The sequence below is a fragment of the Grammomys surdaster genome, unplaced genomic scaffold (assembly GCF_004785775.1).
Source record: "Grammomys surdaster isolate TR1022 unplaced genomic scaffold, NIH_TR_1.0 311, whole genome shotgun sequence".
Taxonomy (NCBI): Eukaryota; Metazoa; Chordata; class Mammalia; order Rodentia; family Muridae; genus Grammomys; species Grammomys surdaster.
In genome coordinates, this window is record NW_021604730.1 from 72017 (window position 1) to 94650 (window position 22634).

At 36.0% G+C, this 22634-nt stretch overlaps 1 protein-coding gene across 1 annotated transcript in view; it reads right to left on the bottom strand.

Moving 5' to 3' along the window:
• Positions 1-22634, bottom strand: part of Wls (Wnt ligand secretion mediator) — a 93395-nt gene that overhangs the window by 70327 nt on the left and 434 nt on the right. The gene's annotated exons all lie outside the window — the stretch shown is intronic.

The window sequence follows — 22634 nt, forward strand, 5'->3', positions numbered from 1 at the left end:
AAGAATCTCTCCTAGGTGCATTGGAAGTTCTCAAAACTGCTCTGGCAGAGCTGTAGGTATGAGGGACAATAAAGGGTAAATAACTGGTTCTACTTGAACAAATAAACCACAGTACACACTACATTGTAATTTTAGAATTAGGGAACTCCAAAAGGAATTAATCTCCTAAGAGAAACATCTGCTGTGAAGTACAATTTTCAAATATTGGCTATTTATAATTTGCTATCTGGCATCTATTATCTACATATCATAGAGGTTCTGATTTTATCTTTATCATTAGCACTACTAAAGATGAATCATTAATATATGGATTATAAATTACTTTCATTTTTAAAGTTTCATAAAGAAGATAAAATATGAAGTTCCTGAAAATACATTCGATGCATCTAAACCTAATGGATAATCTGTCACATTTATTGAATTCTTGGATATAACTTCATATTCTGGGAAGACAGAATTTGGATGTTAGACTAGAAGAGACATGACTCTAAGTAAGGAACCCAGTGTTGCTATTAGAAGAATATAGTTATATACTTGTAGACAAGAATGAGAAAGAATTATAAGTTAGAGACAGATTGACTTCAGGGCAACCTAATAAAGAATTTACTAGCATTTTAGGTATGCATATAATAGTTCAGGAATAGTTTAACTCATGAAAGGGTGAGTTCTCTATTCACAGTAAATTCAGAAATAAAAGCTGGATAAATAAAAGAGATTTTAAACTACAAACAAGTTTCATTTGGTCATATCAAAATGGTATTCTTATGTGTATATGCATATGTGAAGGAATGCAAAAGTTAACATCCAGTAAAGAGTCACAGTTTATTGATTTCTCATCATTTTCTGACAAAACTCAAAAGACATGTTAAAGTAATCAAAGAAACAAAGTATAGCCAAGGGCAAGCAAGGGCCATTAATGTCCCATTTAAAGTTCACATTTTTCAAGAATCATCATTTTCCTAGTTGTTCAAAGAAAAGGTAAGCTCTTATAATTTGTGAATTCCCTAGAATTAAACAAAGAGGTACAATTTAAGTGTGATTTAAGTATTAGGAATTTTTGTGTTTCAATTACTATGTAAATATTAAACATTTTAACACTTTTATCACTTCTAGGCTTAACTCAATTGCTTTTTTTTTGAGGGGGGGCTAATTTGGTAAGTGCTATGAGCCAGGATCTAAGAATTTCATAACTATTGCTTCTTCTGGTGTCCGTGTTATCTGATCTATTTTTATTACAGGATGGTGCTGAATATGCAAACTTCTAAACACTAGGAAATTATAAATTTCTAAAGGGGTGACTTCATCTTCCTTCTCTAATATCCATGGAGGCTTAAACATGTAAGTTCTTTAAACCCTAAATTGAACTACAGGTCTTTGTGGAACCATTATGTTATAATAAACTGATTGACGTTAAGCTACTTTTGATTTACCAACATTAATCAAACACTTGGTTGGCATCATTGCAAGAATGCCATAATGGATTAGGTGTGTGGCCTTCTTGTACTAATACACACTGAAGACTGATACTGAGAGGTAGTCTGGAAGATACTATGTCTAAATTTCATGCTTCCGGGGACACAATAAAACTCACAAGCCCAACCCAGGTTCCTTCTTACAAAATACTCATTGTGTCTGTACCAATAATTTAATAGCATGAATACTAAATTTTGAGGATTAAAATAAAAATTTTCTAAACTATCACCTCAGTCTAATAAAAGAAGGGTCATTAACATATCAAAAGAAATGAGAAACAATGGTCAAAAAATGTGCTCCCAATGTTTGTGGTCAACATTAATATTACAGTAGCATGTTTAGAGAACTGCTTTTACTACTGTTTTTAGAAAATAGAGTGCTCAAAAGGCAGGACTTTTTAACTGACTCCAGAACTGCCCCTAAGCTTGCATGAACACAAGATAAATGAGACACAAAACAAAGCAAAAGGTCCACATCTTAGTCTTAAATGAATATAATTAATGGTGGTAGCCCTGAAGATTTTATGACATATTTTTATATACATTCTTAAGAATATAATATATGGAGCTGGGGGTAGATCAATTGATAAAGTTCTTGCCTCACAAGCATGAGTTCAGATCCTCAGCACTCACATAAAGTTGGAAATGATACTGTGGGCCTATAATCTCAAAGCTGAGGGAAGAAAAGACAGGGGGATTTCAAGGGATCACTAGTTAGCCACTCTAGCCAAAAGAGTAAGCTCCAGGTTCCTATCTCAAAAAGTAAGATAGCAGGTTGAAAGGAGAAGGCATCTAAAGTTAACCTCTGACCTCCAAATATGCATGCATAATCTAGCTTGCCCATACACTCATACATACAGCACATATACATAAAAATGCAGATAAAGAGCACATAATAGAAAATATAACCTATTTTCTTAGAAACTTATAAACAGCTGTACTGAATGGATTTTTATGAGATATAAACAAAAGAAGGGGACAGGTAGAAGAAATTAGCAAAGAAGTTCATTCAAAGATCTATATCCTGGGATGCTGGGGAGATTTTGGAAGAGAGGTTAGGATTCTTGGAACAAAAAGGAAAGTTACTATAAGTGTTGCTATAAATTATATGTCCACTGCGTGTTGATGCTGCAAATCAAAGAATTTATTAGATAATTTAAGACTCATCTTTGGCTTTGGGTTGTTTTGTTTTGGCAAAAAAACTACTTATAACATCTGTAATGAAAGCCAACGCCCTCTTCTGGAAGGCATGAAGACTGCATAGTCATATACATTAGATATATACATATACATAAAATAAATAAATCTTTTAAAAAAAGAACTATGGGGTTAGACCCTTCTGATGGTAGAGTTATGGCTGCACTAGATTCATTTTAACATTCTGTTCAAAGTTTGAGCTTATCACCCAGTACTGTTCTGGCTATGTCCCTCTTAACTTCCCTGACAGCCCTACCCTAGGATTTTCACCTTAAGCCTGGTTGAAAACTCTTGCTAGAGCTGCAAAGGTGGCTCCATGACTGTTAGCTCCTGTTGCTCTTATAGAGGATCTGACATGAGCTCCCAGAACTGGTTTACAACACCAGTTCCAGGGAATTCAATGTCTTCTTCTGACTTTTACAGGCACCAGATGGGCTGTGGTACACATGCATGCAAGCAAAACACTAACACTACAAAATAGGTAAATCTAAAAAAAAAAAAATTAAAATGTATACTCCACTCAATCATTCCACAACATTCCTTGTCATGAAGTAACTAGGATTCCACATCCCCAGAAGTCCACACCCATTTTAATTTGTTGATATGCCAGCCTGGCTGCATCAGGTTGCCACTATGAAAAACAGCAACAGCTACCCATTTGTATATCATTTAAGTGCTACAGACTATGCTAAGAATTTAACAGGAACTTTTCCCATCCATATATAGATGTAAATAGTAAATAAAATTCTCTCTATTCAAAGATGGGTAAAATGAGTTTCTGAAACTACATATCTTATGCCACAGTCAATAAGTAAGTGCTTTACTGGGGATGAACTTAAATCCATTTGAAGTTTCTTCTAATGAGAAAAGTGGACAAAGATATGCATGAGAAATGTATTTGTCATAAGTCACTTGAGTTAAAATGGTGAGAGGTCAGTGCCCACCTTGTATGAAGTTCTAGTCCTAGTATGAAGCTGACTACCATTCACAGCTTTGCTATAAGGACAGTCATACACTGACTTTTTAATTATGGAGTTCCTATTGTAAACAGGAAGATTGTGGGTTTTCTCTAAGTAGAAGCAACAAGCAGTAACTAGATACTGTGGTAGTGAAAGCACATTTAACCTTGACTGGAAATGCAGTCACCAGAAAGGGGATAGTTAGCATGGTTAGGTGTCTAACAAAACTAGATAAGGTGTATCTCATGAAGAGAAGAAAAGGAAAATAACAGATCTTCAATTATGTGACACACTACCATAAAAAACACAGTAAACACATATTCTAGATTCCTCCAAATGAAAAAAAATCCAGGATTCACATGTAGAAATTAAATGTGGTCACAGAAGCACTTTCCACTGAGGGTTAAGAAAGAATGTCTATCTATAGCAGTGTGTAAACTGGATTAAAAAAATTAATTATATTGAAAAATTAAAGAACAACATGCCACTGAAATAAAAATCTCTTTCGCTCCAAATAATTAGCAAAATGTGGATTTCAGATTGAAAAGGCTAATGGAAAGTGAAGGTTAGAAACTTCTACTGAGGAGAAAATACCAGCAATTGTTCATGTGAGAGAAAAGGAAAACTTCAGCCTAGAAGGAAAGTACATTAGATGATAAAAGACCCAACAGGAGAAAAAATTTGTGAGAGATCATTTTCTATCTGTTTTGAATAGATGATCAAGGCACAGGAGAGTCAGGGCTTTTAAACAAAAATAAAACCAAAGACCATTGTCTTTCAAATATAAGACACTCAGGTGTCTAGAATGTATGGCCACTTTGTTACTATGGGTAACAAACTATGTTTCACTTAGTTTGAAACTATGTTTCACTTTTGAAAGATAGATAAGTAGGGAATAGCTAGATAACAATAAATAGACAAACTCTTTTCAACACACTACTGTTGCCTTTGTTTTCATCCCTCCTTATATCTTCAGTATCAACAATTTATTATAAAACATCTCACCACTAGACTGATGGATTGAATGGATATAGCGGATAAATTCAAAGTTCTTTCTTATAAAAACCACTCACACTGAAGCTTGTCCTCAAGTACTAGAAAATTAATCTGTAGCAAGACATATAACCTCCCTTGTAAAAAGATACCTGTTGAAAGAATAACAAGTTTCCTAAAAAACAAACACAAAACTATACTGATTCACCTTTCACTACTGAATATGAATAATTCGAAGAGAATTTCCCTATTTCTTCATCTGTAAGGTACTCAAAAGTAGTTTCAGTCTTATTATCTTTCACAACACTGATTAAGTGAGCACTAAAGATTACTATCCTTTGATTTCTAACAAAGAAATCTCCAAAAGATAAATCAAGTTTTCCAAATTTATCTAGTAAATGAGATAATTTGATTCTCTATATTCTGTACTTATTTTAAAGGCTTAGTGACTTACCTTATTTTAAAGGTAAAGTGATTCAAGTTTGGTAAATTCATCAAAACTCCAAAGTCTTACAAATCTCTTTCCTAGTTTTTCACCACCATCAAATGTTTACCACCTAAATATATGCTGGCCACCATGAAAATCTTGGGCAAAGCCAGCACCTTAGATATCTATTTTATCAGTTCGACTTGACTCTGCTAGGCTTTGACTGGGAAAATTTTAACCATTTGATTAGGTTTTATAGTTGGCTTAACTAAGCTGAGACAGAGAACCTAACAGTGGTGGTGTTTTAAAAGTGCCTCTCCATTCTGATTACAAAGGAATCATGATTAACGAAGTTCTCTTTGTGTTCAAGTCCATTTTGACAGACAGAGAAAAAGCCCTCCCCAACTCCTTTTTAAAACTGAATCCTTTCCTACTTGTGTTATCACCCACACAATCTGTTCACAGCCCACACAAACAATCTTGCCAGTCTGTGAGAGTTCGTAGAACATTAATGTGGTAAAAGCAGACAGAACTAGCAGAACCTCATCTTAACAAAGGATGATGAGACATTCAGTAGAAGAATTCAAAGAGAAATACAGACAGAGGCCCTAAGCTGAATGGATTTGTCCACAATGGTTAACACAATACCAGTCCTTATGGGGACTTGTCAACTTTCTGGTCAATTTGCAGCTTCCTCCTGCTTTTGCGCTCCAAACTCTGTTTCTTTTAGAAGTGCTTTTTATTGTTGTTGCTTTGGTTTTTTGAAATAGGGTTATTCTGTGTAGCCCTGGCTGTACTGGAACTAGCTCTGTAGACCAGGCTAACTTCAAACTCAGAAATGATCTTGCCCCTGCTCTCTACCCACCATGCCCCAGTGCTTGGAATAAAAGCATGTGCCATGCTATTCCTGGTTAAAAGAATTTTTTTTAAAAGAAATACAATAAACAATTTAAAGAGTCCAAATCAGTGACTTAAAGATACTTCAATTTTTCTAGAACTTAAAATGTAAAACCAAGTCAGCCAAAGAATCTAGTTCCAAATCAATAGTTCAAAGGGATTGAGCTAATAAGTATAAAACATTTAGCACACTGCCTAGAGTATAATTGGTGCTCAAATAATATTACCTGTTTATAATCATATGTTGCTGTGTCTTTCTAACAATATTTTTATAATTGCTCCAACCTTTCTACTAACCTAAAATATTTACCTTATCTGTACTTTGGTTTATTGCTAAAATCAGATACTTCACATACATTGTCTTCTTTTTCAAGTCTAGATCTTGAAGTTGATGATCACTTGATTCATTATGTAAGATCAGCTCAGTAGTTTTATATCAAGTGCATTTTTCCTTACCACAGATGAGTAGATGATACTGTCCTGTCTATATTTTCCAGAATTTTGTGAAGTGGAAAATATGCCTTAATTGTCATCTACAATAAAACTCTGATGAGTGTTTAATAGCACTGGTTGCTCTTCCAAAAGACCTGGGTTCTATTTCCAGTACCCACATGGCAGTTCACAACTTATAACTCATTTCAGGGGATCCATGACTCTTTCCTGGCCTCCATAGATACCAGACATATACACCATACACAGATAAACATGCAACCCAAACACTTATACGCATAAAACAAAAATAAATCTTAAAATAAATATCTGATTCACAGATAAACAAAAGATTCAAGATTTGCCCTACAATCTTTAATTTAAAAAAAGAAAGAAAATAATGGGTGGGTGGAAAGACTGAGAACATATGTAGCTTTGAGGAAAGGCATGCCCCTGTTTTAATTGTCAAAGGAAATGTCTTCAAGCAGACAGGAAGAAGTATGAAGGATTGGATGTCCAGAGAGGCAAATGGTACTCAAGGCAGACTTTTCATACTAGACACAGGTTTTTTTCTATTAAGTTAATTATTGAGAACATTGAATAATATAAATCTTGTCTTCATTTATGCATATCAAATTGTATTTCAATTATTCACCCAATTTCTGACAATCTATGTCAGACTTCAATTATTCAAAAATATCTTTTCATCTTGTCTAAAATATGTTTAGAGCTCTTGGTCAATTGCAACTAACTTCGTCCTTAACAGCAACTTGTTTTATTGGTCTTGTTTTTCTAACCAAATTGAAGTTGCTCAAAGACAAGATCTAGGTATGCATATTCTTCTTATAGCACAGAGCTAAGACAGAAAACTGTAGTAACATGTGCTGAGTTGCTGCTTATTCTGCCTCATATCTCTAGTATGTCTTAAAGAAACTTCCATAGAGTCATTATATACACTAAGGAAATTTCTCAGCTATCTCTGGAGATACTATTCTTGTACAATCCTTAAAAATTCTCTTCTGCCTTTAATAAATTCATTTCAGCAGCTTGGATACACTGTGGTCACCTATCTTTCACATGCATGCAACTCAGATAGAGCATGTGCTACAGTGAGCTTTGTTTCAAAATCAGAAATTCAGCCAAATTCTAAGAATTATCACTAGTGATCTCCATTAGCAATTCAGTGCTCAACAGTGATTCCTAAACTCATGCACTCAAATACACAGTTTCAAATAGTGTTTCCTTCCTTCCTTCCTGCCCCCCCGCCCCTCCCGCCCCCCCTCCCTCCCTCCTTCTTCCCTTTTTCCTTCTTTTGAGATATGGTTTCTCTGCATAGTCCTGGTGGTCTTAGAATTGGCTCCTCTCTGTTGACTCTATGTCATATCAAGTAGAAAGTTGAAGCTAGGGGGCTGGAGAGATGGCTCAGCAGTTAAGAGCACTGACTGCTCTTCCAGAAGTCCTGAGTTCAATTCCCAGTAACCATTGGTGGCTTACCACCACCTGTAATGGGATCAGTTATAGTGTATTCATATAAAATAAATAAATCTTTAAAATAAAGTTGAAGATAACTAAGCTACCTCTCAAAAACAAAATAAGAACAAAAAACCATGAAACTAAAAACTTCCAGTGAGTTCTTCCTTTTCGCAATCTTCAACACTTTCATTCCCAAAATGATCAACTTTGAAAACATAACACTGAAGGAAAGAAGCAACCAAGCAAATCAAGTCACTAAGTAGGAAGCTTATTTTCACAATCAACCAAAGGACTGTAAAAGAAAAAAAAAGTAAGATATACTTGGCACATTAACAAAGGCTTTAAAAATTTAAGAAACACCTAATATTAGACAACAAATATGGAGTTGTGCATTCCTAGACTTAGCTAGTGGGTTACATGGTGATCATCACTGATCATCATTCTTTAAAAGTAAATCCATAGAATTGAAACTGCTAATTACACCATAAAGATGCAAATAATAATTCAACTATAAAGGTTTTCAAAATATTTTATAATAGCTCCTATTCTGAAAATATCATGAACTCAAGTCAAAGAACACTGAATAATTCTATTTTGATGCTTTGCAATTCATCACACTAATACCCAAATGGCCATCTATTGGTATGGCACACATAAGAAAAACATATCACAAAAGAGTTAGAGTCAGATGTAGATATTTACACCCAAACAACAGACAGAAGCTGCTGACCCCTGTGGTTGAATTAGGGAAAAGCTGGAAGAAGCTGAGGAGGAGGGCAATCCTATAGGAAGACCAGCAGTCTCAATAACCTGGACTCCTGAGATCTTTCAGGCACTGAACCACCAACCAGGCAGCATATACCAGCTGATATGAGAGCCCCAACATATATACAGCAGAGGACTGCTGGGTCTGGACTCAATCAGAGAAGATACATCTAACCCTCAAGAGACTGGAGGCCCCAGGGAGTGGGGAGGTTTGGTGGGGTGGAGGTGGTAGGATGGGGACATCCCTGTGGAAGTTGGGGGTGGGAAGAGAGAAGGTATTAGATGTCAAACAGTCAGAGGGTGGGCTGGGAGGGGGATAAAATCTGGACTGTAAAAAAAAAGATTAAATAAAACTAAAATTAAAAAGTCAATACTACAAGTGACGATACTTCAACAACACCTGGTCAACTGGCTTTTCCTCATATCTTCTTAAGAAAGATTTATTTATTTATTTTATATATATGAGTACATTGTAGCTGTCTTTGGGCACGCCAGAAGAGGACATTAGATCCCCATTACAGGTGGTTGTTAACCACTATATAGTTGCTGAGAATTGAACTCCAGACCCCTGGAAGACCAGTCAGGGCTCTTAACCACTGAGCTATCTCCCCAGCCCATTCCCCCATATCTTGAGAGTGCTTTCTGGCTCCTCTAAAACTTACCAGAGTATCAAAAGAACTTGAGAGAAAGAACCTAAACAGACTATAGTTTATCAAAATAATACTTAAAGACATCCAACAACCGTTCACAAAAGTAACTATGTTATATGAAGAAAGGTGAAGAAAATAGACTACAGATAACACTTAATTCTGAAAGAGAGCTCAAAAAGTAATAAAAGTACAAGCATTTCTCCAACAAATAATTCTACATTGAAAAATACAACTATACCTTTTTACTCTTCTTATATCTGTTACCATGTAGTCAATAAAATTCCAAACTTCCAAGTTTTAATCACCACAAATCTAATGCCTTACAAACAAAACATACCATAAACATAGTTTTCTTAGATCCCATGACTTTAAATGTGAAGCTCCCTGGTGAACTGGCCTAACCTGGACTGTTGGCAAGATCAAATAAGGTGATTCCTACAAAAGCACTTTGAAGAAGGATAAAAGCTCTCTACAAATGTGAGGTATCAGGAATATCAAATGTAGTGCCTAAACTTAACATACACTCCACAAAGCATGATAAAGGTTATGACAAACCTTTGGGTCTACACAACCTCTGTTTTTTCCTGCTTTGATTTTTGAAAAACAGGTGCTTGCTTGCAACCTTTCCCTCTAGTATAGGGGGCAAGCTCTTTAAATTATCCGGGTTATAAAAACATGATTCTATACTTTTAAACAGGAAATTAAATAACAAAGTGAATACCAAGGAAAATTTAAAAATATAGGTATGCCTGGGAAAGGCACCTAAAAAGGGAAAAGGCTACACTACAAACAAATACGGGGCTAATGGTTTCTATATTCTCTCATTAAAGTTAGGACAACTATTAATTATAGAAGACATACATTTTTGAATGTGTTCATTCTTTAGAATAATATTAACTATATTTTACAGGACTCCATATATTCACATTTGAAGAATTACTACTTTTTTTTTTAAGCTGTTTTTTGGTAGGACTGTGCCTCTAAATCACAGATTTATATAGTAATTTTTCTATAGTGAACTAACTTTCAAGAATGCAAAATTTTTAAGAAAACATAGGGAGGTGAATAATAAGTATACTAGAACTTTGAAGTACACTTTGTCCTAAATCCCTCCCCCAACTCTACACCCCTCCCTGCCCCCAGAGGATATTTACAATCTTCCATGACACATGCTCTGCACCTTCTTGGTTCAAGGAAAACACACCTACAGCATTTCAAATTAACTACTGACCCTTACTCTCACACTATAAACAAACCCTTTTCAGAATCTCAATTGCATTGTGTCCACATTGGTTAAAGCTGGAAGCCTGGTGACCTCATGTGGTGTTAGCTTCTCCCATGCACCAACAGCATCCGCCTTTCTACTCAATTACCCTCTTTGGTGCCAGAGGATTGCTACCCAATGAACATACACAATAGGCTTCTGCTTCATTACACTAACCAACAGCAGGATAGAAATAAGCAGAAGAGGAATAAACAAGCTAATTTATCATGAGGCCAGAGCAAGCGTTCACCAGTCTAGCCATGGAAAAGTTGAGTGGTTAACAGACATCTCTGCAGTCTGAGATGATGTTTATGATCTTATAGATTATAGACCAGTTGCAACAGAACCTCAATGATTAAAGAACTTTTCAAATTAGCAGATGTGGACACAAGCACACAAGAAACCCTACTTTTAACTCTTAAGTTCCTATATAAAATCTATTCAATTGTTATTGAGAAAGCTCAGCCTAGGATTCCAGATAATGGGGACTGACATCCTGATAATTTGCCCCAAGTGCTCAACCTGACTGTGGGGCTTCTGTTATTCACCATGAAGGAGGTGGTCAGGAGAGACCTAGGCTCTTTGTGAGGAGGATCTGGTGCCCCCTTCATTAGGCAAGGGCACAGCGGTTGATTAAATTAACAACTTCGGAGGGCTTCAGTCCCAGTTCCCAGACATTAGCACCATCATCCAGAACAAATTAAAGTCTCACAGCAATTAAGCAGATTTTGAAAATGAATTTCCCATGGTTCAATGGCTCAATAGCAATCTTGAATTAAGTAGTAGAACAGAGCTTGAAGGAAGGAGGAGGATTTGGTAAATTTCTAAAGTAAATGTGCAGCTGGCAGAAAGACAACAGAAAGCCTCTGTTAAGTGTCTCTATTTAGTGAGACTGAATTTTAGACAACAAAGGTGAAAAATATTTAAACAAAACTGTTGCATTAAAATGATGAGTTTCGGAAAGATTTATTTTTTTCTCTTTTTATTACTTTTAATTTCTTTAATGTTATTATATTCCTAATCAAAAATTTAAATAGGAGACAAAAAATTTATTTCTTTTCACCAGATACAACACTATATAGAACATCTAAAACTCAGAGATATTTATATCAGCTTCCCCAGGACACTGGGTGAAAGGATTAAGACTATCAATAGCATAGTCATTAATTTTAAGGATTCACTACTTGACAGACCCTATACTGAAGTCTTTTTAACATCTTATTTAATCTTTCAGCAATCTTATAAAAATAAGTCTGCTGAGTCCTACTTTATCCTCTTCAAAAAGTACTTTCAATCTCCGATTAAGTAGTTATTCAAGGTTGCCTAGCCAGCACATGGTGGAACCAGGACTTGAACCCACACTTTCTGGGTTATAGCTCACTAGTAGAGTGCTTATCACACCCAGAGAATCTGTTCAATTCCCAGAATTACAGATAAGTAAGTTTAAAATTTAAACTCCTTTTAAAATCTAATCTGTCAGTCTTAAAGAACAACCATATGTCTGCAAAATTCTTAGAAAAGTAGAAAAACAAATTCCCATTTTTAAGAGTTTGTAGTCAAACTGTGGAGCTTCTAAAATAAGTCCTTTCAGAACAACCCTCATGAAGCAGAAGAAACACATCTAAAATAAGTCCCTTCAGAACATCCCTGGTGAAGCAGAAGAAATAAATCTAAAATAAGTCCCTTCAGAACAGCCCTGGTGAAGCAGAAGAAACATATTTATGTTGTTCCACTATCACTCAGCATCTCTATTTGATTATTCAAACTTTGGAAATATATTCACTAGAGCATATTCCTTTTATACTTAATTGTCAAGCATGAACAAGCAACCACATTCATTTATCTGTGTTTATGACCAATGAAAGATAAAAACACATAAACAACAGGGAATTATCATGAACAGTGACCAAAAAGCTTGGTTCAACCCATGTTGAAGAGATCTCTTTTCAACTCCAAAAATAGTACAAATTTATACATGCCCAAGCATACATACCATGAAGATATACATGACCTTTTGTTAACATTCTCAAGAGAAAAATAATAGCCTTACTTTATTTAAACAACGAAAGCATAGCCTGGAATATAATACTAGAAAATATAGACCAAAAGATGTACATTTTTGGTATTTTTGCAATAAGTCCAAAGTGCAAGGCATTTATCTATGCATTTCTTCAACCATATTCCTGGTACTCATGGTAACAACTATGAATATGGTAACAACTACACATCAAGGTGGAGCTTAAAGTTGTATACGGTTTATCTTATATGTTATCTTACAATTTATATTATTCTTATTTTAAAATTTACACAATGCTAGAGATGTATACTGGTACTTACCTAGCATGCAAATGCCTCTAGTACCACCACAATATAGCATTGTATTTCTAATTAATACTCCAATAGCTGATATTGCATTAATAAAAGATCATCTTTTCCCCTCAAATTCGATGTTCAAAAATCTCTATCCTATATTATGAATTTAGAAGAGGAAAAAATTCATAATGGATGATGACTCCAGTTTTATATTGTAGAACAGAAGAGTACCTAAGGCTTGCATTGTTAACAAGCACATATGGAACATGTAAGTAAAATTTCATTAAAAGTTTTGTTACCTAGGCTTTCTTATGCTATGAACAGCCATGTATACTGGCCCAGAATTTTAGATTTTGAGAGCAGTGCTCTCAAATAATTTAATTCATGGACTTGTCTGAACTATATCCTCAACCCAAAGCCAGAATATTAAAAAGAAAAAAATTAAGATAAAAAATTTAACAGCTTGTGAAAGCTATTAAAAACTAGACTAAAAGATAAATGAACCACTGTGATTACCAAATATGTGAATGCCATACTTCTTGAACTATTAGTTAGCAGGGACTATGCCAATAGGAAGGTCATAAAGCAGTATTGTTGGGTTTCTAGTAATACCTAACCAATTGAGAAGCAAAAAGCAAAAAATAATGAGACACAGGATGAATACAAATGTATACATGTGTGTGCCAAGTAGTTACGTAGTGGTAACTTCTAATCCAGAAAAATGACTCTCATAAAGTAATTAATGTCTATTAGCAGGCACACTTCTAACAAATACACAAGTTATATTATCATTTAAATTCCTGTAAATTCTTTAGGGGTAAGGAAACTGAGACTTTACAGCACATTAAAGTTTTATCTAGGCTACGTAGGAATTCTGATAACAAATAGTTAAACTAAATCACTACTATTTGTTGATAAAATGGAATTTCTAGATGAGTGAATTTTCTACAACTAGAAAAACTTTAAACAGAAGGATTAGTGCATTTTCTTTTATTTTCTCATACATAATAGGCAAGTATTCTACTATAATTGAGCTATAATTCCAGTCTTCTTTTTACTTACTTGAGACAGGGTCCCACTAAATTGTTGAAGCTGGCCTTGAAGTCACTCCCCAAGTAACAGTGATCCTTCTGCTTTTAGCCTCCTGAGTGTTGAGATAAAGGCCTTTATAACCCAGGTTTTCAGTAAACAAAAAACCATCATACAAGAAACCTTTTGCTGCCATTCTGTTGTTTTATGAGTAACTATTACTCAATAATCCTGAAATACACCCAAGTAATCAGCAAGTACCTTTCAAAAATTTTAACAGCTCGCTTAGTGTGGTGAGTTAATGGTTTCCTAGACAAAGCTGGGATAAGTCCTACTTTATAAGTTATTGTCTCACAGATATGCCAACATTAGTTTTAATCAAGATTTCATCCATACTCATCCTTCTCCTAAAATATATATATTTTGAATGAGTGAAGTAAGCAAAGAAAGTAATGGAGGAATTTTTTTGGTATCTGTACAAAGAAATAAAGGGAAAGAAAAAAGGGAAAGAAATGCTGATTAAAAGATAATAGTGCTCCTTCAGTTAAAAATCAACAAATTATCTCTTCTTTCATTGGCTATTTCATAGCCATTCTCTAAGAATTTTTCTCTAAGAATTTTTCTCTAAGAGAACATTATTTTCTCTTAGAGAAAAATCTCTGTTCTCCTGAGCATGTATTAAAGCATGGTGGGTTATATGTAGCCAGAGGTTAAAACAAACACAAAGCTATCTAGGGTCTCACAGTTTTCTGTTGCAGCTATCCCTGACCTCCAACAATAAGAAGAATTTGATCATTTCCAAGTAGAGACATGTTTTGTAAATGATAGCTTGTTCATAGACTTCTCAAGAATTTTATCTGTAACTACTTAGCTTAGGAATGCAAAGCTAAAGCAGGATTGTGGTTCACACAGGACAGAAACAGCTTAAAAGAACAGAGCAAAGAAAGGAATGTGGGTGTGTCTTTCTCCTTAGAGGCATTCTACTCAGGGCAAATTACAGCCTAATAGACAACATAAAACATGTTGAGAAGCAGGTTAAAAAGAAACTGGAGCTCAAGAATGCATACTTGCCTTCGGCAAAGGCTGGATTTAACAAAGTTAGAGCCCACCATTTTGGTTGTGATAACCTGAAGACAAACATGCTAAGTAGGGAGAGACTGAAAGTCTATATCATGTCAACTAAATTATATGTTGCTTCATGACTGTTTGGTTCTAGAAAGGAAATCAAAGGAGGAAGAATTAACAGTACAATCTATGAGACTGGATTTATTAATGGAGAACCTGAAAACCACCGAGTCAACCATTTTCAGAACTATTACTTATTTTCTAAAGAAAAATTTTAATGCCTTGCCAAAACTAATATAGTACGCTTGATATTTTCTTTTAATTCTCTCTGTTCTCTTAGACATATGCATCATGGATAAAGCCCCTGAGCTATGCAAGGGAATTAACCAGAAGTTTAAGAAAGTCCTATAATTTGCATGAGCTAGGGTTTTTTTGTTGTTATTTTTTGTTTGTTTGTTTGTTTGGTTTTTTTGAGAGCATTCCTTTGTCTGAGAATATTAAGAGCATACAGAGCTGGGAGGAAAAAAAGGCAACAGAAAGTTGCTGTTGAAAGTACAGGATTTAAATGGGCATGGAGATGGAAACGCTAGCTTATTGTAGGGGTGTGGGAAGCAAGAAAAAAGTAGGTATGAGAAATTCAGACTAGCTATATCCTGAAGGGATGCAGGGATGTTTGCTCAGGCCTTAAATTTTTTTTTTCTGGGCCATATTTCATTATTATCTCCTTCAATATCAACACTGCCCTCTTTCCTTTACCAATTACATTCAGTACCTGTTGTTTAGGCTGATGTCTAGGGGATTCTTTGGCACTTACTTCTCAAGTTTTCTGTAATGTTCATCCACCCTTTGCTGCATGATGTTGTAACCAAGGTGGTATGTGAGTTCCTCAGGCTTAGCCTTCCCCAGGATGGGTTATAAGCATAGTCATAATCACAGTGGCTGGTATGAGAGCTATTGTGTGTCAGGAATGGTTTGGAATGGTTTGTTTAGGAGGTAGCTAAGTCATTTTGGTACTCAGGTAGCAATGGAAATGCTTACTTAGCTTGAGGAAGGGGCATAGCCAAAAAAGGAGATTGAGATTTCATGTTGTATTTCAAAAAAGTTCCTTAAACAGGCCTGAGATTCAGTTGAAAATTGGAGAAAGTAGCAGTAATATAATTGTAGAATATAACAAGCATTAAATGAACCAATACCTCTGAAATGTTTCCATGGCCACCAAAAAGTCAACAGTCACAGTAAAGTAGACACCTGCTCCTGGTTAGACACCAACATGATTCTTGCTTTTAATCCTCTACAAAACTTGTTACGGATAGAATGTAAAGCTTGGATACAGAAGCTGAGGAGCTGAAGAATAAAACAAGAGTCTCAGTATTTTTTTAAATTCTAAAATATGAGGCTTCTTATTTTTCATAATTTAATAATCTTCAGTTTGTTTCTTTAAGTAAAGAGAAAATAACAAAACATTTCTTGATCTTCAAATCCTGTCCTCCCACTGCCATCAGACACTTAGGAACGGCCTGTATCTGGTCTACTTGTCCCATTAGGCCAGGATCACCAAATTTCAGAGGAGAGATCTACTCAAGTGAAACTAAAGTGTAAATCTGTTAACTCTGTTTCTATCAAAATAAAGAACTTCATTTTTTTCTATGTTAAAAAATAAATCTATTAGCATTTTCCTGAAGAATAAAATGTACCTTTCATGGTGTCAGCATGTCTACTCCTGAGAGTTGCTGGTCTTGTATGCTGACATAACTGTTATTTTAGAAAAGATTTGTTTTGTTTTAGTTTCTTTGTTGTTGTTGGTTTGGGTTTTCTGTTTGATTGGGGGCTTGGGGTTTTTGTTGCTGTTATTTTTTGTTTTTCTTGGTTTTGTTTGTTTGCTTGGTTGTTTTTTCAGGACAGGGTTTCTCTGTATAGCCCTGGGTGTCCTAGAACTAACTCTGTATACCAGGCTGTCCTAGTATTCAGAGATTCACCTGCCTCTGCCTCCCCCAAGAGGTAGGATTAAAGGCCTGTGCCACTGCTGCTGCCTGGCTGGTATTATTTTTTTTTTTAAGTTTCAACTGCTATCATTACTGCCATCTATATCTTCCAAATCCCTCTCTAATCTCCAGTGATTCTATCTCTTTTCTTTCTTTGAAAAGTACAATCTTCTTATATAACATTTTTTTATATACATAAATATGTCAAACTACCAGCTGGGGAATATAAAATGAAGCAATCTTTCTTTCTGGTTAATGAACCAGGCTGCCCAGACAATTAGATGATTCATACAGTTTAGGGGCTGAATAGAACTTCTAAGAAAGGAGTAAGAATGGTGTTTGAATTTCTCCAAAAGATACCATCCATTGGCCTTACTAAGATACTGATTCGGCACTAAAGTTAGACTTTCTTTATCATCATATAGATTATTCTTCCTTTCCATGTTATCCAAAAATTAACAATGAGAAATCAGTTACAGTATAATGTTACTCATTATACCTCTCTGCACTAAAATACTTTTTTTATTTAGACCCAAAGTCATAGTTGAGGCAGGATGGTTTAACTCTGGTTTGTGATAACAGACTGACTGAAGTCTACTTCCATACTTGATTGAGACAGTTAATATCTTGAGAAAATTTATAAGGACTATCTGTATCTCAATTATTTACATAATAAAATGAGTACAAAAATAACAGTGATGGCCCAGTGAAAAGGTTCAGCAGGTAAGGGTCTAACAAGAGTTTAATACCTGGGCCTACATGGTAGAAGGATAGAACCAACTTCTACAAGTTGTCCGTTGAGATCCACACACTGGATATAATTTATTTAGGCTTTATATTCCCTCATAGCCCTGTCCTGGATATACTATGGACCTCGATAAGTACATTGGACATTAAACCAACGGTATACCAAAACTTGAACTAAGGACATTCTATAGAACTACTTTGTGAGGGAGATAGATACAAATCTTTTCTCAGTCAGTACATATTTAACAGTAAGAGTTGCCAGGAGTGGTAGCACATGCCCTTAATTCTAGCACTTGAGAAGCAAGAGGCAGGTAGATATGTCTATATGGCATGGTCTACATAGGAAGCTCCACACCAGCCAGCAAGTCATTGTCTCAAAAACAAACAAAATAATAAATGGTAAGTAAATAAATAAAACTAAAAATATAAAGGTAGAAGCCAATTATTATAAAATGTCATTAGATAAGGCAGAGTTTATAGGCAAAGGATTTGTAAGCCTCACAAAACTACTCACATTTACATCATGGAAATATTTCTCAGTTTTTACTACAGAAAGAAAATTTGCACTAGAAGGCTAGATGGGAGGTACTAAGAAAATCAGATAAGAGAACAATTAGAGACTACTAACACAAGCATTGTCTCATTATAATAATCAAAGTTTAGCTTTCTAAAAGTTAAATAATGTTATTTTAATAATGAAAAAACTCATTAAATAAAGTTATGAGATCACACATGATTTATATAAATAACAGTTGTTATGATTCCTCTAGGAGTTAATAAAGAAAAAGTATAGTTTGATTAGGTATGTAATTTTATAAAATAAAAAACATAATTAAACAGAGAAAAATATGACCAGTATCAGTCAAGAAACAATCAGTACTTTTCAAGATTCTCATAAGATATAGCCTGGTTTAGTGAGCTATACCTATAATCCCAGAATTTGGGATGTAGAGGAAAGAAGATCAGGAGTTGGAGATCACCGTTAGTCAGTGGGAAATCACCCTGGGATACAAGACTTATGTAATATATTTAATATTTAATATATGTAATTACATATTTTACATATAATACATTAATAAATGTAATATATACAGCAAAATTAAAATCTAATGTACTGACAACTGTGCACTCTGTTTAACCATGATTTTATTCAACTTTTCAAATTTCTGCAACTTTCAAATGAACTGCATCAGACCAATGCTCATATGAATGGATAACAATCAAGACCACCAACAATTTCCACTTAATAACAGCATAATGAAGAGTTCTACATCCTTGACAGGCCTATTTGAAAAAATGTGGTAACTGTATATGTACATATGTATGTCTTATACACATTATTATATCTTCAGCATTTAAAAGGGAGGTCATTTGTGACATCTGAGTAAACAATGCTCCTTCTTAAAGAAATTATAGCGGTGATTTGTTTACTTTTACTTGGAATTTAAGTTTAAAATATTCTTATTTGTAGATTTGCTTAAAATAATTTAACCATAATCCATTCTGTCCAATTGTGATCTCTGCTCTATTCATAATTTTAGAATTAGGTGAAACAGCAACATGATTCTTTAAACATCATAGCACCAGAAATGATTAATCTGAGCTAAACAACATACACATAATGAGCCAGATACCCCAGTTCATGACTTTCAGTGGGCTATGCTCTTGTTTCATCACGTGGTTTCTTTTCACCCCTTCTACTATCCCAACAGCTGTTTATCCATGAACTAAGTTCATCAAACATGAAAACAAAGAAAAATTATTTTAGTATTTTCCGGGCTTGGTTTTCAGGAAAGTAAGATTAATCTGTACCTTTCAAAACATTTTATTTTCCTTTTTGGAGTTCTTAAATATTAAACACATTTAAAAAGCTAGCCACTTATTAAGTTTTCTGAATGCATAAAAAGATATCTAATTTATAGTGTCTCAAAATTTTAACAAAATGAATAAATTTATAAGTCTACCAAGTTCTACCAAGTATGATATTCTTTACCAAGCTTGTTTGTAAAATTTCATCAAAAGTTCAACAATATATATAGACACTAGTACAAGAAAAACACAGCCAGAAAGCAAATTAACAAGTTAGGTAGGAAGGCCTGTAGGATACAGGGGATTTGAAATATACCAAACCAAATCCCTTCTATTTGCTTTAATGGCTTCTTTTAAAATTTTCCCCTTGATTTTATGAAGCTACAACTGAATATTAATCCAAATGTCATATAAAATTCTGAGTGTTAAAAGAGCTATACAATCAGAGTCGAAAGGGGTCTTAAACCCATTTATCTACCAGTAAGGAGAAAAGCCTATTGGTTAAGTGACTTGCCCAGTCACTTTGAGATTCATGATTTGCTATGGCTGTTTAGGGGATGAGTGCTTTTGTTTTGTGCATGTATTTCCAATGAGGAGCTTTTCCATAATATTTTTCTCCCCTGAGAGAATCTCAGGGGAAAACAAGGATTCAAAAGTCTCAGAGTGGCTACAGTTCAGAAGGAACAGTATGACTGACCTCATAAGTAGCAATGGGATTGAGTAGTAGAGTTCTGCTCTAGTTCCTGTTCTTTCAAGTACTAATTCTAATAGTTCACTCTGAACAGTTTCATCTACTTTCAACTTAGAGAAGCTGAGTGGAAAACATAACATGTATCTCTTGTTAATGTCCATTTCCTATATTTAGGTCATAAGAGAGCCTAGGTTACCTAAATTTATTTAAGAACAAAAAATGCTACTCTCCAAGTTGAAGAAGTAAAAACTAAAACAGCACTTAACATGGGCTACATATAATCTGTTCAGTCTCAGGACCAGAACTGAAGACAATTACTACAGCTGGGAGAGAAGGAAAGTAAAACAGTGATACAAAGTAAAGTTATGCAAAAACTTCCTCCAACAAATGTTATGGAGAGACATATTTCTTTTCTAAGAAAAGTTAGAACTAAAGTAGTTTGTTAATTTTAGGAAAATCTATTTAGGCAGAACCTGCAGGTTCACTAACCAAGTTCTACCTTAGATCAGGTTGGGTGGGAACAACCTTAGCACTACTTACTTCCTACTTCAGACAACCCTAACTTGAACAAACAACTGTTCTAACTGGTAATTCTAATGTCCAGCAAACACTTGCAAGGGGCCTTTTGGGATCTCCTCTGCACTGGTGAGGTTCCAGAAAACATGTTAGTTCCAGAAGTGCTATAAGAAACCTACTATAGGAACCAAGAGGTCTGTGGGCCCACATCAGTTTCGTGGGGTGGATGGGGTGCAGCTACGGGAAACTGTAATGGTTTACTGTGTGCAAAAACCTCAAAGGAGAAGGTCAGGCAAGGATAATAGGGCAATTTAATTCTGAAAGCACAAGGTGCAAGAAATTTTATGATGGCCTGCCACTGAAATCACACAAGATCCAATAGCATCCAACTGCAACTGCTCATCAAGGGAAACAAGAGGTGTTAATTGTAACCGCGGTGTAATCACTGTGAGACTGCTGCTGCCTACAGCTCCCAGCAGAGAAGTATTAAGAGCCTGGAAAATCCAATACAGAGAAAAAGAGATTGTACAAGGTGTAGCGAAACAAAAGCACTGTGTGTGTGTGTGTGTGTGTGTGTGTGTGTGTGTGTGTGCGTGCGTGTGTTTCGCCCATACGGAGGACAGAGGCTTAGAAACGTGTACTCGACCTCCTCAGAACTCCCTTCTTGAAGCGTCTCCTTCTCTCCTTTGTTTAAAACATTTAGCCTGGTGTTACAAAGATTGACAGTACCAGACTCTCTGGAATACGAACCCAACACACCCTAGTCTAGAGGAAAAACATCGTGCTCACTACTCTCACCCCCTCAAGGGAGCTCCAGAGCGGCCCAGGGGCTCCTGCAAGAAGCATAGACCCCCGCCTGAGCTCTCCCACCCAGCCAGGAGCAACAGCCAGCCCCAAGGAAGACAAGCTGCCCAGCAGCGACTGCTCCGAAGTTGGCACTGAAGTTTGTCCATGGATGTCCAGAACCTTGAGGAGAAAGGGACTCGAGGTGGAAAAGATAGTAGGAGTAAGTTGAGTTTTCCGGGTGGATCCTAAGACAGAAGGTCAGCTACGTCGGAAGCCTCTTTTGTTTTCTTTTTTTTTGTTTGTTTGTTTTTGTTTTTGGTTGTTGTTGTTGTTTGTTTTGGTTTTGGTTGGTGCGCACTGAGAAAGTCTCCCTGGCGCCTGAGAGCTGTCACCTGAGGGCAGCCCAGGAGGGAGCAGGAAACGTCCTCCTGGCGCCAGGGAAGGACTTCAGGCTTCGGACTCATTGAATCTTGGGGCTCAAAGCAGAGGGGGAGGGGAGATGGCAAAGGGGACAAGAGGCAAAAGCAACACCTTTTAGACAGGCTTTCTCCTCCGCCCTCTCCAAGTTCGTCCTGGGAGGGCCAGGACTCTCCCAAGCCACTCTACTCCATCCGACTTCGAGTCCTCAGTTCAAACAAGTCCACCGCCAGAGGTGGGTGGGGTGGCGGCGTGGAAGCCAAGGGCTTAAAGGTTGAGACCCTAAAACCAGCTCTAGTCCCTCACCGAGACAACCTAATGCATTTACACAAGCCACAGCCAGTAACAGCTCGCGGCTGGCACCGGGCTTAGCTCCCGACTCTCCTGTTATTCCTAATAAAGTCGATTACGTTGCCCTCCTGGAGCTGATTGGAAGGGAACCGAGAGGGAAAGGGGGGCGGGCGAGGGAAAGAGCAGGGGGAGCAATCAACTTTGCGACCCAGCACTTCCTCGCGATCCGTCGCCATGCTTAAGATCCACCCCCACCCCCTCCTGCCTTTCAAGTGGATACTGAAACTAGGCCAAAACTTTTCCCCTCCTTTTCTCTTTGCCACTAGACTGGATTGTGCCCCATGGAGCCCCATGGAGCTCTGCTTTCTTAAGCACAATAGCCGGACTAATTAGATCATAGAGGCAAGGCAGCGATACTGTAACAAGTAGCCCAAGAGGCAAAAGAGGGAAGGGCCGAAGAAA